At 40.6% G+C, this 14,039-nt stretch overlaps 1 long non-coding RNA gene across 2 annotated transcripts in view; it reads left to right on the top strand.

The window, feature by feature from the left end:
* The window catches only part of LOC141145411 (uncharacterized), a 65,226-nt gene that overhangs the window by 21,431 nt on the left and 29,756 nt on the right, over positions 1–14,039 (top strand). The window contains exons 1-4 of one of the 2 annotated variants that reach the window (XR_012244556.1): positions 157–1,156; positions 2,905–3,042; positions 3,859–3,958; positions 4,640–4,691. This is a non-coding gene — a long non-coding RNA (uncharacterized lncRNA). Of the gene's footprint in view, positions 1–156; positions 1,157–2,904; positions 3,043–3,858; positions 3,959–4,639; positions 4,692–14,039 lie in introns of those variants that run through there. The other variant, XR_012244555.1, reaches the window with a different exon arrangement.

The raw sequence follows: 14,039 nt of genomic DNA, 5'->3' as shown, positions 1-14,039 counted from the left end.
GCCTTTGTGGATGTCGGCTTGTATTTTCAATGAACTACCATGATCCTGTGGTAGTTCATTAATTCATTCTTCCTGTCAGCGTGTATTGGCTTCCTCGTACAAGGTATGAGCAGGCCTATACATTGACAGGTCTGCAGGAGACCTGCATGGCATCAGCGATCTGATCGCCAGTGCAATGCTTTACAAGCTCCTGCAACAAAAAATAATAAATGCACATTTTTTATTTTTTACCTGCAAAAAAATGTGCATTTATTACTTTTTCTGAAATTGTGAATTTATTCGTAGTTTGTAAAGATGATTGACAATAGGCCTTTAATCAGACTGCTAAAAACATGCAGAGCTGTGTTTTTTGAAGATGAACTCAAGGCTTATTTACCTGTCAGGAATGTGCATGTCTGTTCATCCAGTTCCGAATAATTTCACTGTTCTACAACACAACACAGCACAGCTCTGTCTGCCAGGACAGGACAATGTATTTTTCTCTACTGCAAAAGTAGAACTATGGGGGAAGAAAAGTGGAACTAAACTCTAAATCAACGTTAACTATTTTATTCTTTATGCTGCTAGCATTAGTAAATATATAGGAAGATATATTTACTTATTTTAAAGCAGTTGTAACCCTAAAAAGAAAAAAAAAAACTTCTGTTCTTTTAAAGCATGACAACAGTGCTTCTGCAGTGTCATTTGTCCCATTTTATATTGTAAAATACCTGGTTGATGCTGCCTGTTCCTGTGTCCCCCTAGGTGTACTGACCACAGTAATTACGGCTGCTGATCTATGATACCGTGGTCAGTTTACGTGCCTCTGTTATCCCTCTGTTATCCCCCTGTGTGCTCAGTCTCTCCCCCTTCCTCCCTGCTTGTCATTTGTGTGTGTGTGCGCCAAACTCCTTCCCACCCCTCTCCTCCTGCTGCTGTTTCCTGGGGCTGTAAAGTAAGATTTACAAATAACTGGCATCCCATCTGTTGTATGAAGATATGAAATATTGTGTCAGCTTTTCAAAATTATAATACCTTCTTCTAAAGCTCCTCTGGGCGGTCACGTGATCTCCCTCTGCTGGATGGCTGATGTCAAAGGAGAATCTTAACTGCTCTCAGATCGGGGAAGGCGAGCCGAGGGCGATCACGTAACCACACAGCAGAGCTGTGCAAAAAGGTATTTAGGATTATAATTTTTAGAAAAGCTGACACAATACTTTATATCCTTATACAACTGAGGGGATGCCAGTTATTTGTAAATCTGACTTTACAACCACTTGAAATTTTACATTTTGTCAGTTGCTTCCTGGTTTCTGGCGTAGGCCAAAATGAGGTCATGCATCCTATTAGACATCATGGGCATTTTTTTTCTTTTATTGGGAGGAGGGACTTTCTCTGCTAAGCACACCCTCCTCCATGCCTGAGCTAAAGGAGTTGTAAAGGCAGTAGGTTTTTTTTTTTTAAGGCATTAAAATAAGCCTTCTGTGTGTAGCAGCCCCCCAGCACCCCCTAATACTTACCTTAGCCCATCTCTGTCCAGCAATGTCCAAGAGATTCCCCCTGATTGGCTAAGACAAAGCAGCAGCGCCATCTCCCCCCCCCCCCCCCCCCCCCCCCCCCCGGGCTGTCAAAGTCAGTTAGGCAATCAGGGGGGAGAGGGGGTGGGGACGTATGGCAGCTCCATGTCTGCATGGACACACAGAGCTGCAGCTCGGCTTGTGTGCCCCCATAGCAAGCTGCTTGCTGTGGGGGCACTCAACAGGCGGGCAGGAGCACCGAAGAGGGACATGAGAAGAGGAGGATCTGGGCTGTTATGTGCAAATCCATTACACAGGACAGGTAAGTATAACATGTTTGTTCTTTTAAACAAAAAAAAAAACAAGACTTTACAATCCCTTTAATTTTCAGCTTTAATGTGCTCTGGCCCCGTAGCAAATACTTTTTACAAGTCCAGACAGTAATATCACACCATTACATAGCAGGAGGGAACAAGCCCTACAACTGATAAATGTCAGGAATTACTGTATCAGTTTCATACAACCATAAACTTGATGCTGACATAAAAATTATTTTCCTACATTAAAAAGACCAAGCTAAAACAAATTTCTCCATAGACCAGCCAATGTGACTGTAAGTCACTGTGTATTCCATAAATATTTCTAGCAGTTATGCAACGACGTCCTTCAATAGTAAAGAATCGAATGAAAGTGATACTTTTAACATATTTCAAGAACAGTATACACAATCCCTCAATTAAAGGAGGTTGAACTGTTTGACCAATACAATGTGAAGTTCCAACAGATCAGGCAGTGAAGACCGTATTCATACGTCATGCTGAAACTGAGCTGTAGTTTATATTTGAAAGTAATGCATGAGTAATTATTTCCTGTCCTTGCGTCAGACGCGGCAAATGACACATCCTGCAGCTGGCAGTACATGATTAACTTGTTCTATTCGGCCAGAAAGCTGATAACAAAGGAGCATGCTCAGATGAGGTTGTTCATAGACCTGCCAAGCCTGTGTGTATTCCATATCACTGCAGTGCTGTATTCCTTCCTCTTACATAGTTGGTAAGGTTGAAAAAAAAGACACAAGTCCATAAAGTCCAACGTGTGTGTGTGCTTTTATGTCAAGTCCCATGAGACATAGCAAGACTCTGACAGCCACAAGCATGACACCCAGAGGCAGAGGCATGATGGGACTTGTAGTTTTGCAACAGCTGGAGGTCCGCTAATTGCATATCCCTGTTCTACAGTAATCAATGGAGATTATCTGGAGGTAGCAAAACATGAATCTGAGGACAGCTAGAATATAGCTAAGCTCAAACCCATAGGCCTCATTCACACAGGCATTCAATATAGACAGATGTGTTACCTTTCTATCACTTCCTAACTGCCTATTTATGCAACTCAAAACTGTTAACAGGGAGCAGATGGAGGTGTACACACAGCAGCATAAGCGTTGCATCATGACGAGGCAAGAATAATGCTACCTGCAGAGTTTAGCCGGCATTAACACTTTGGTAACCAGCTTCATTCACTTCTATTGACCTTTACAGCACAGGTAAGTGCCAAAAGTGATAATTTTCCATTTTTGCATTGTAAAAAAAAAAAAAATAAAATCTCACAGGGAGTTTGAGATGCATTACTTGACATGGCTTGAATGCCTGTGCAATGCATCAGAAATGTACCTGTTCCGACTTACAGATTCAACTTATGAACAAACCTACAGTCCCTATCTTGTTTGTAACCTGGGGACCGCCTGTATATAAAAACTTTGAACCCATGTTGGGTTTCCTGACACTTTAACCACTTGCCTACTGGACACTTTTACCCCCTTCCTGCCCAGGCCAATTTTCAGCTTTAAACGCTCACACTTTGAGTAAAAATTGCCACTTGGTCAACACTACCCATAAAAAAATTCTTTTTTTGAGACGGACAGCTGTCAGCATGAGAAGAGGATTGCCAATAAATGGCAAATGCTGTTTACACTGTGATCAGCTATGATTGGATACAGCTGGTTACATGGTAAAAAGCCACTGTGATTGGCTCTTTACCCCGATCTGTGATCAGCTGTGTCCTAAGGAGACAGCGATCACAGATCCCTGCCGATGCATGCCGTGCGATCATGAGAGGACGTTGGTGGACGCCCTCCCTGCAATGTGAGTCTGTGCTGTAGACATCTTTTGGCTATAGCGTGAGCGGGAAGAGGTTAAAGTGTCAGTACACAAAAAACATTTTTTAGGGGTCATTGGCCCTTAAATTATTAGCTCTTGTTGTGTGCTCAATGTTTGTTATTTTTCTTTATCTTATTTTGGATAAAAGTATAATATAAAATACCTGTTTTGGTCCTGATATGTCCCCCTTCTTCCCTACTCAGTGGCAACATTTCATGTGATCCTTCCTCTTCTGCATTGCCCCAGTTCTTCCCCTGGATAAAGCCATCATCTTCATATAGAAACTGCTGTGTCATGATTGGGGTGAGTGTGTTAAATTCCCCAAGACCATGTCAATGTACCTGTGCTTTGCTACAATGTTCTGCTGACTCTTCCTAATTTCACGAGAGACTGACTGTTTCCAGATCCTTTCCTTAAAGTGATATTAAAGGCAGATATATATATATATATTTTTTAATAGCAAACATGTCATACTTGCCTGCTCTATGCAATGGATCCTCCACTTCTTGGGTCCCCCAACGGCGCTCCTGACCCCTCCCTCCTTGCTATGGGGGCACCTGAACAGGGACGCTCCCTTAGACTGTATGAAGGTAAAAAACCTTGAGCCTTTACAACCACTTTAAGGACTGCCTAGATATCTGAGGATCACCAGCTTGAAAGCGGAGTACAAAACACCTCCCCCTCCTATGGAGTAGAAAGGGAGGTGTTAGTACATAACACACTCCTTATCCTAAGTTGAAATCCCTGCTCAGTACGGTTGTCACAAGGAATAAGTAAATGGCAGGATTAGAGGGGAAAAAAAGGGCGCAGCTAAGTGCAGTATACTGTGCTTATTTATGCCCTCTTTTTTTATTTTTTGCTCTTTTCTCTGCGACATTCCCTTATCTCAGGAGCAGAAGCAGTAAGCACCAGTTTCAAAATTGTTTGCTCAGCATATACCTGATGACCATTTAGCCTGATGAAGACTTTTTTTCATTGCCTTAGCTTCAGTGATCCATTGTTGATCAACAAATGCAGCCACCACATCTGAGGACTGGTAAGCTGTATTACTGTCAATTCTTGTTCTTTGGTATAGATATACTTTAACCTCATGCTACTAAATGACTCAGAATTGAATGTGTAGCTGAGTCTCAATGATGAATGTACAAAGCAGCATGAACTTCTGCCTCAATCTGGAATACTGGAATATATTAAAGCTTGCAAATAAAGTTTTATTATACAAAAAAAATGTACCTGTCCCCAAAAAAAGTGGACAGAGCTTTTATTAGGGTGAATAGATATATCTGTGCAGTCTGTTCTATGGCAGGCTGCTCTACAATTCTGCCAACACTTGTGCTGGGCACGCATAAATCACTCTACTGAAATGTCAATTGCTTTCCCACAGCAGTTCTCTGCAGGGCACTGAAGGCTGTAATCAATGGGTGACACTTGGCATTTCTTCAGTTTATTGCTGACTGATCGCTTCTGCTGTGCCTGGGATTGTTATCTGAGTCCATTTATAGCACTGGGACAAAATGCACTTATTGACAAGAGTACCTCCCAAAGGTCAGAGATGATGTCACTACACTTTGACCTTTATACACTGATATTTCTGTTTAGATTAGTGAAGTATAATATATATATATATATATATATATATATATATATATATATATTTCACTAATCTAAACTAAACCATAACTCCAGGAAAAGGACAGAATAGGAAAGGGTTAGAATGCCTGCCATGTTTCTATTGCCTTCTCTAGGCACTGGGTAGTTTCTCCCTAACCTTCTTTGTGGTCACCAAGACAGGGAGCTTCCAAAATCTCTCGTGGGGGGGGGGGGGGGAGGGATGGGAGCGCAAGGACGGCATTAAAACATTTTTTAATATATGTGACAAAATCTGCACTGTGACATAAAACCTAAATTGTGAAACTGAGGCTGCTAGCACAGAAGGCAATATGGAAAGGACTCCCTGAAGCTGCACATCTGTGTTGTCCCTATGCTTGGTCTATGAATGGCAACCTCGATCTGGACTCAGATCAAGCCACGCCCCCAGCATGTTTTGCTCCGCCCCTCCTTTCCTGATCACTAAACTCTTTGGGGGTGTGGCTTTGTTGGGGTCCAGGCTCAGGTTGTCATTCATACACCCAGCATAGGGACAACACAGATGTGCGGCTTCAGGGAGTCCTTTCTTTACCGGCAGTGATTGTAGGAGCTGGGAAGAGCTCCCTCCCAAGCCGGCATTCCCAGTGGCAGATGCTTGAGATCCATAACCTGTTTTAGTGAGCTTGAGCGGCACACAAAGCAGTCCCAGGGTCACAGAAGGCTTTACATGTAAGCTAATCAGAATCATTACTCTAGTTTTATGCTATTTTACTTGTTCTGATAATAAACCCACTACAATGAGAAACTCCTTTGGGCTTTTGGCCAGCTTTATTTATCCCTAGCTGGAGTATACCAGGAGGTACCACTGGGAGCAAACTGCCACACTAATCCCTGTTGCATTACATTCCTACTCAGGCGTTTATACTTCTATAATGGTAGCCATTTGTTCTGGTGAGTCTTGATTTCACTTGATGGTGATTGGCAGGCTGGATTTGATTTAAATCACTAGTAAAATAGCTTGATATAAATCATAATTTTTAAAGAGCAACTGTCACCTCTGTCCCGCAGCGGCTCCTCCTCTGACCCGCTGTTGACTCACCGACAGTCCCATTCATTTTAATGGGATGGCTGGTAATGCGGCAGTGACACAACAAGGTGAGGGACGTGGCGGCAGCAGGTGAGTGGATGCCCCGCTAACAGGCACTGCCATGATGGATCTGAAATGACAGGTGCTCTTTAAATGTAAGGACTTATTCTTGCTGTTAGTTAGACTCTTTAATATTTGCAAACAAAATGAATGTTTCCTATTTAGAATAATAAGCTGTCAGGTTAGTAAAACAGCAATATCAGAACCAATCCAATCATACAGTTTTGTAGTGTACATAGTGTTGCAAAACAATGGGATAAAGGAACATTCCTGAACTTTGTTTTATCTCATGGTTACTGTTGAAATTGTGTGAATGCATCAATGCAGTGTATGTTATCTCAGCTTGCAGAGCTTGGATTCATTGAATGAGTTTACTAAAAATGTAAATATTACAGAATATACAGCCTCATGCTACATAACTAAGCTCCATTTCATGCTGAATAAACTCAATTACTAATGTATCTTAAATAGAAAACTATCTTTAGATATATTTTTACTCCAAAAGCATTTTATTGAAATAAATTTGATAACAATCAAAAAATATCTGATTTAAATTAAAAAAAAAAATATTTTTTTTTTTGTTTTTTTTGTTTTTTTTTTTAAATCACTGATTTATATCCACCCTGGTGATTGGTCACTTGAGCACTGTTTGAGAAACATTTTTGCGATTTATTGGTGTTGCTGGATCAAGTCTTTTTTATCTTTATCAGACACACCGGGACATTATTCTTTGTCACTTTATGTCGGCTCTGACTATGTATGTACTCTGTATGCCTATGTCTGCTCTGACTGTGCATGTCTATTCTTACTGCATCTGTGTGCTCAGGATTCCTTGTGTCGGCCGCCAGAGTAAAGGTGTGCTCTATGTCTGTTTTTACTGTATACGTATGACTTCTCTGCTTTTGCCCCTAAGTGTATATTTTATTTATTTATGCAGTGCTTTACATATATATTATTGTACATTTACATCAGTCCCTGCCTCAAGGAACTTACAATTTAAAGAGAAACTGCAGTCTGCTCACATAATTTGTAATAAAAACATCTTTGCCATTCTGAAGCTTCCCTCTAACCACTTTGCATATTATTTCATATATACTGTGATTCTGTATTTGCCAAATATGCCACAGAAATCTCCCTCCACTAAGTCTGGCTGCATCCATTTTAACTGTGTGCAGCTGCTGCCTGCTTACTTCCTGGATTTACACAGATACAGAGGCACACCTCAAGCTCTCGTTGGCCCTCTTATGACTCATCCCCTCTCCCTTCCAGGCAAACTCTCACAAGAGTGAAAGAGAGCTGTGCATGATGTCATAAGCCTAGGCTTTTTACTAGACAAGATACTGGAGGTGGGCTGTAATAAGGTATTTACTGGCAGAAAAAAATGTTTTACTATTCAAAGGTAAAACAACAAGGGCAGAAGATTTAATAAATGGAAAGATGAAAAAAATGACTGAAGGTCCACTTTAACCCCTGGCCGACCAGCCGCTGTCATTTTACTGCGGCAGGATCCCGCGAACCGTCGTAGCTTGTGGCCGACGATCGCGATGACCGCCAGCCACAAGCGATTGCGAGCACGAGAGGCAGAACAGGGAAGTGTGTGTAAAAATACAAATCCCTGTTCTGTTCTGAGAGGAGTGACTGATCGTGTGTTCCTATTAGCTAGGAACCACGATCCATCACTTCCTGTAGTTAGTCCCCTCCCCCTTTAGTTGGGAATACAGTTAACCCCTTCCCTGCCAGTGACATTTTTACAGTAATCAGTGCATTTTTATAGCACTGATCGCTGTATAAATGCCAGTGGTCCCAAAAATGTATCAAGTGTCCGATGTGTCCACCATAATGTCATAGTCACGATAAAAATCGCTGATCGCCGCCATTACTAGTAAAAAAAAATAATAATAAAAATGCTATAAGTCTATCCCCTATTTTGTAGACGCTATAACTTTTGCGCAAACCAATCCATACACGCTTATTGCTTTTGCTTTTTTTTTTTTTTTTTTTTACCAAAAATATGTAGAAGAATACATATCGGCCTAAACTGAGAAAAAAATAGCTTTTTAAAAAAAAAAAAAAAAATGGGGATATTTATTATAGCAAAGAGTACAAAATATTGCGTTTTTTTTTCAAAATTGTCGCTTTTTTTTGTTTATAGCGCAAAAAATAAAAACCGCAGAGGCGATCAAATACCACCAAAAGAAAGCTCTATTTGTGGGGAAAAAAGGACGTCAATTTTGTTTGGGTACAACGTCACACGACCGCGCAATTGTCAGTTAAAGCGACGCAGTGCCGAATCGCAAAAAATGGTCCGGTTGACTGACCAAATCTTCCGGGGCTGAAGTGGTTAAGGTCCCTAACTCACATTTCTACATACACATAGAAGGGCCAATTTAGACAGGATCCATCAAATTAACCTACCAGCATATCTTTAGAGTGTGGGAGAAAACCGGAGTACCCGGAGGAAACCCACGCAGACACAGGGAGAGCATGCAAACTCTAGGCAGGTAGTGTGGTGGTTGGGATTCGAACCAGTGACCCTAGTTCTATTTCTGATCTCACCGTGTATGTACTCTGTATGCCTATGGCTGCTCTGACTGTGCATGTCTACTTTCTCTGCGTCTCTGTGCTTCGAATTCCTTGTGTCTGCCACTGCATATACAGTGGGCCTAGAAAAGAATTACCCCCCTTTAAAATAATCACATAGTCGGAGCAGCCATAGGCAGGCAGCACACACAGTGAGAGCAGACAAATGCAGCCAGAAACATATACAGTGAGGGCATATGTATACAGTAGAAACAGACACACAGAGCACACCTACAATGGGTATAGAAAAGAATATCCCCCCCCCCACTTTTAAAATAATCATATTTTGTTGCTTTGCAGCCTGAAATCAAGACACACAAGATTGTTTTATCCAGCTGTATTTACTCTGTGCAACATATAACTTCCACGTGAAAGTATGGGAGGGTTGCAAGAAAAAAGCCACTCCTCAAAGGTCACATACAGTCACGACGGAGTTTTGCCAAAACGCACCTTGAAGATTCTAAGGCCACATGGAAAAAGGAGTATTGGTCAGGTGATACTAAATTTCAATTATTTAAGCGCTGCGTAAACTGTTGGCGCTATATAAATCCTGTTGTTGTTGTTATTATTATTATTTGGCCTCAACAAACAAACAATATGTCTGGTGGACATCTAATACAGCTCACCATCCAAATAACACCATTCCTACAGTAAAGCATGGAGGGGGTAATATCCTGATATGGGGGTGTATTTCTGCAGCAGGGACTGGAGCACTTGTCAGGATAGAAGGAAAAATGGATGGGGGTAAAATACCATCAAACTTTTGAGAAAAATCTGCTGCCCTCTGCCAGAAAGTTATCAATGGGAAGAAGGTTTACCCTCCAACATGACAATGACCCAAAGCACACAGCAGCAATAACCACACAGTGGTTGAAGGCAGTGCCGGGTAAAAGTGGCCAGGGCGAAGATGCCAAACGGCGCATCCCCCCCCAAGACGTATGAACATTGCAGTCTTCAAGTCATTTTACTAACGCACAGACCACAAATGGGTCACCATCAAATTTAACTGAACTTGAGCAGTTCTGCAAAGAAGAGTGGACAAATATTGCAAAGTCTAGATGTGCAAAGTTAGTAGAGACATATCCCAACAGACTAAAGACTGGTATTAAAGCAAAAGGCGGTTCAACTAAATACTGACACAAGGGGGTGATCCTTTTTTCAATTCCGCGATTCTGTTTTTGAATACTTTTTATTTTTCTGACATGTTGGTGTTATATCTTTTACTTGGATGTTATAAGTTGCACTGAGTAAAAACAGCTGGATAAAACAAAAGCTGTGTCTGTCTTCATTTCAGGCTGCAAAGCAACAAAATGTGATGTTAATTTAAAGGGGGAGATTCTTTTCTATACCCTCTGTAGGTGTGCTCTGTGTGTCTGTTTCTACTGAATACATATGCTCTGACTGCGTGTGCTTCTGAATGGATATATCTGCACTCACTGTGTGTGTGCTGTATGACTATGGGGTTTATTTACTAAAGCTGAAGAGTGCAAAATTCTATATATATATATATATATATATATATATATATATATATAATTTATTTTAGCAGAGACCCTAGAGAATAAAATGGTGATTGTTGCAATATTTTATGTCACAGTATTTGCGCAGTGGTCTTTCAAACGCACTCATTTTGGGAAAGAAGACACTTTCATGAATTAAAAAAAAAAATAAACAGTAAAGTTAGCCCAACTTTTTTGTATATTGTGAAATACAATGTTACACCAAGTAAATAGATCCTTAACATGTCACGCTTTGAAATTGTGCAAACTCATGGAATGGCAACAAAGTTCGATACCTAAAAATCTCCATAGGCGATGCTTTAAAAAAAAATGAACAGTTACCAGGTTAGAGTTACAGAGGAGGTCTAGTGCTAAAATTATTATTGCTCACATGTGTGATTAGAACACCGTTTACATAGGCGGGCGTGACTTACACATGCGTTTTCTTTGCTGCGCAAGCTCACAGGGACAGGGGCACTTTACTTTTTTTTTTTTTTCTTTATTTTACATTGTCACTCTAAAAAAATTATTCTGATCACTTTTATTGCTGTCACAAGGAATGTAAACTTCACTTGTGACAGTAATAGGTGGTGACAGGTACTCTTTATAGAGGGATCCCAAATCCCTCCTTTGCACTTCAAAGTATTTAGATTGCCAAAAACGGAGATTCTGAATACTGTAATTTTTAAAAATCTGCGCCATTGGCTGCCGAGTAAATTGGAAGTGACATTGTGGTGTGGCTTTTATGTGTTTACATAGGAGACTGGAACTAAGCCATTTCCAGCTTTGTTCCAGTCTCCGCCTAGCCAGTGGAAGTGCCGGATCATGGATTGGGTCTCCCAGTGGGATGGGAGGCCCGGGAAGGCGGCGGGAGGGTGAAAACGTCCCCTCCTCCTTTTGGGATAACAGCTGAGCGGCTTTTTAACCACATTGGTTGTTATCCCTAAAGACCCGACCGCCCGCTCTAAAAAAAACGGTATCGGGGTACATCCCAGTATAACCCCTTAACCACTTCAGCACCGGACCATTTGGCTGGCAAAAGACCAGAGCACTTTTGAGATTCGGCACTGCATCGATATAACTGACAATTGCGCGGTCGTGCTACGTGGCTCCCAAACAAAATTGACGTCCTTTTTTCCCCACAAATAGAGCTTTCTTTTAGTGGTATTTGATCACCTCTGCGGTTTTTATTTTTTGCACTATAAACAAAAAAAAGCGACAATTTAGAAAAAAACGCATTATTTTTTTACTTTTTGCTATAATAAATATCCCCTAAAAATTATATTAAAAAAATGTTTTTTCCTCAGTTTAAGCCGATATGTATTCTTCATATTTTTGGTAAAAAAATTGCATTTATTGATTGTTTGCGCAAAAGTTATAGCGTCTACAAAATAGGGGATAGTTTTATGGCATTTTTATTAATAATTTTTTTTTTTTTTTACTAGTAATGGCGGTGATCAGCGATTTTTATTGTGACTGCGACATTATGGCGGACAGAACGGACACTTTTGGCGCTATTTTGGGACCATTCACATTTATACAGCGATCGGTGAGATTAAAAATGCATTGATTACTGTGTAAATGTGACTGGCAGTGAAAGGGTTAACCACTAGGGGGCGCTGTAGGGGTTAAGTGTGTCCAAGGGAGTGATTCTAACTGGGGGGGATGGGCTATGTGTGACACGACACTGATCACCGCTCCCGATTATCGGGAGCGGTGATCCGTGTTCTGTCACTAGGCAGAACGGGGAAATGCTTGTTTACATTAGCATTTCTCCGTTCTTCCTCTCCGTGAGACGATCGCGGGTATCCCCGCGGATATCGAGTCTGCGGGACCTGTGATCACACTCGCGGAGTTCGCGGCGCACGTGCGCCCGCAAGCCACTTCTTAAAGGGCAACGTACAGGTATGTTAATATGCCTGTACGTGCCCTTCTGCCAACCTATATCGGCGTGATTTGGTTGGCAAGCGGTTAAAGCCGTGTACGGTCGTCACTAAGGGGATACGATATTGCAAATTAATATTTTGTACTGTCGTATTCAACCAACAGGTGGAGCTGTTGGCTCATTTTTACATGTATTCGCTTTCCTCTTATCTACTGTACAACATATAGTGAAAGGGAGATCAACGGGGAGATTTTAAAAAAAGCGGATACAAAAGTTCAATTTGAGAATGCATAAATAAAAATTTACCCCAAACCATTGCAGTTTCTAATTAAGCTTAATGACAGCCAGTTATTTAAGATGTTGAAAATGAATATTTTGTTCTGTCATATTCAACCAGCAGGTGGAGCTGTTGGCTCAGTTTAACATGTATTAATTTCTTTTTATCTACTGTACACTACATAGTGAAAGGGACATCAAGAGCAAGATATAAAAAAAAAAAAAAAAAAAAAAAAAGCAGATACAAAACTTCAGTTTGAAAATATAGACAAAAATTGAAATTGACTCAAACCATTGTAGTTTCTCATTAAGATTACTGGCAGCCAGTGGAAGCCATGCTGTTTGGGTGCCCATCATCACTGTTGCATTACAGTAACTGACACACAAAAGACAAGGGAGAGGGCATTTATATTTTTTTGTTTTTCTTTGTAGATCTTCTCGTTTATGATTCTTAGGGCCCCAGAAACAGTAATTCTTCCTTACATAAAGATTTTATTTTCCTAAAATTACATTGGAGTTGTTTTTCATGGTCTAATGAGCAGGTCCCTATGATTCCTCTTATACTGAATTGTAACTGTAATGTCTGCCTTTTTTTTTTTTTAAACCGCTGCGCAAACTGTTGGCGCTATATAAATCCTGTATAAAAATAATAGTGGTCAGGCGTTTCTGGTGCTCCTCTTTAGCTAACAGAATATTTAAATATGTATGTTTTCTGAAAAAAAAAAATATATCTTTTTCTTCAAGATTTTGGCCTCACAAATGCTTTTTTAATTTTGGAGGTGACCTTGACTTTTGTTGCAGTCTTTCTTATTTTTTAATCAATGTTTATTCGAGTAAGGCACAGCGGCGGTAATGATTCATCCTGCTTTTAATGTGTACACGCCTTGAATTGGGGAAACTAATCAATTTCAAACCTGTTCGCTCATTTTAATGAAGATTGTTAATTAAGCACTGCAGACTGCTAACAACGTTAAAAGTATGATTGAGAAAGTAATTTGGAACAAAAATAAGGAAATTTGCATCAAGACTGTTTAAATGGCAAAACGCTGATATTATTTTTTTATTGAAAGATGTTTTCAGAATACAAATAACAAATGCAGAAATATGCAATTAGATTAAATCTGACTAAAGGTCACCATTAACACTAGTAGGGCAGAGACGGTGGAACGTTAGTCTCCTTAGACTTCCATAGAGTGGAGGAGGGAGCAGGGATGTATTGCTGCAGAACTGATCGATTCAGCTCTTTGGCTTAGTGCTAGATTCTGGCTGTCGCTGACAGAAAGTTCCAGCACTATAGCCTGTCAAAAGAGCTGTTACTCAGTGCAGCATGCTCCAGCCTTGATTAGAAGTTTGGAGCACAGCAGGCTGCATTAGGAATGCTAGGGGTGGTGGTGGGGAGCATGTGGCCCA

The sequence above is a fragment of the Aquarana catesbeiana genome, linkage group LG05 (genome assembly GCF_042186555.1).
Source record: "Aquarana catesbeiana isolate 2022-GZ linkage group LG05, ASM4218655v1, whole genome shotgun sequence".
Lineage (NCBI taxonomy): Eukaryota > Metazoa > Chordata > Amphibia > Anura > Ranidae > Aquarana > Aquarana catesbeiana.
This window is presented reverse-complemented; position numbering and strand designations above follow the sequence as displayed.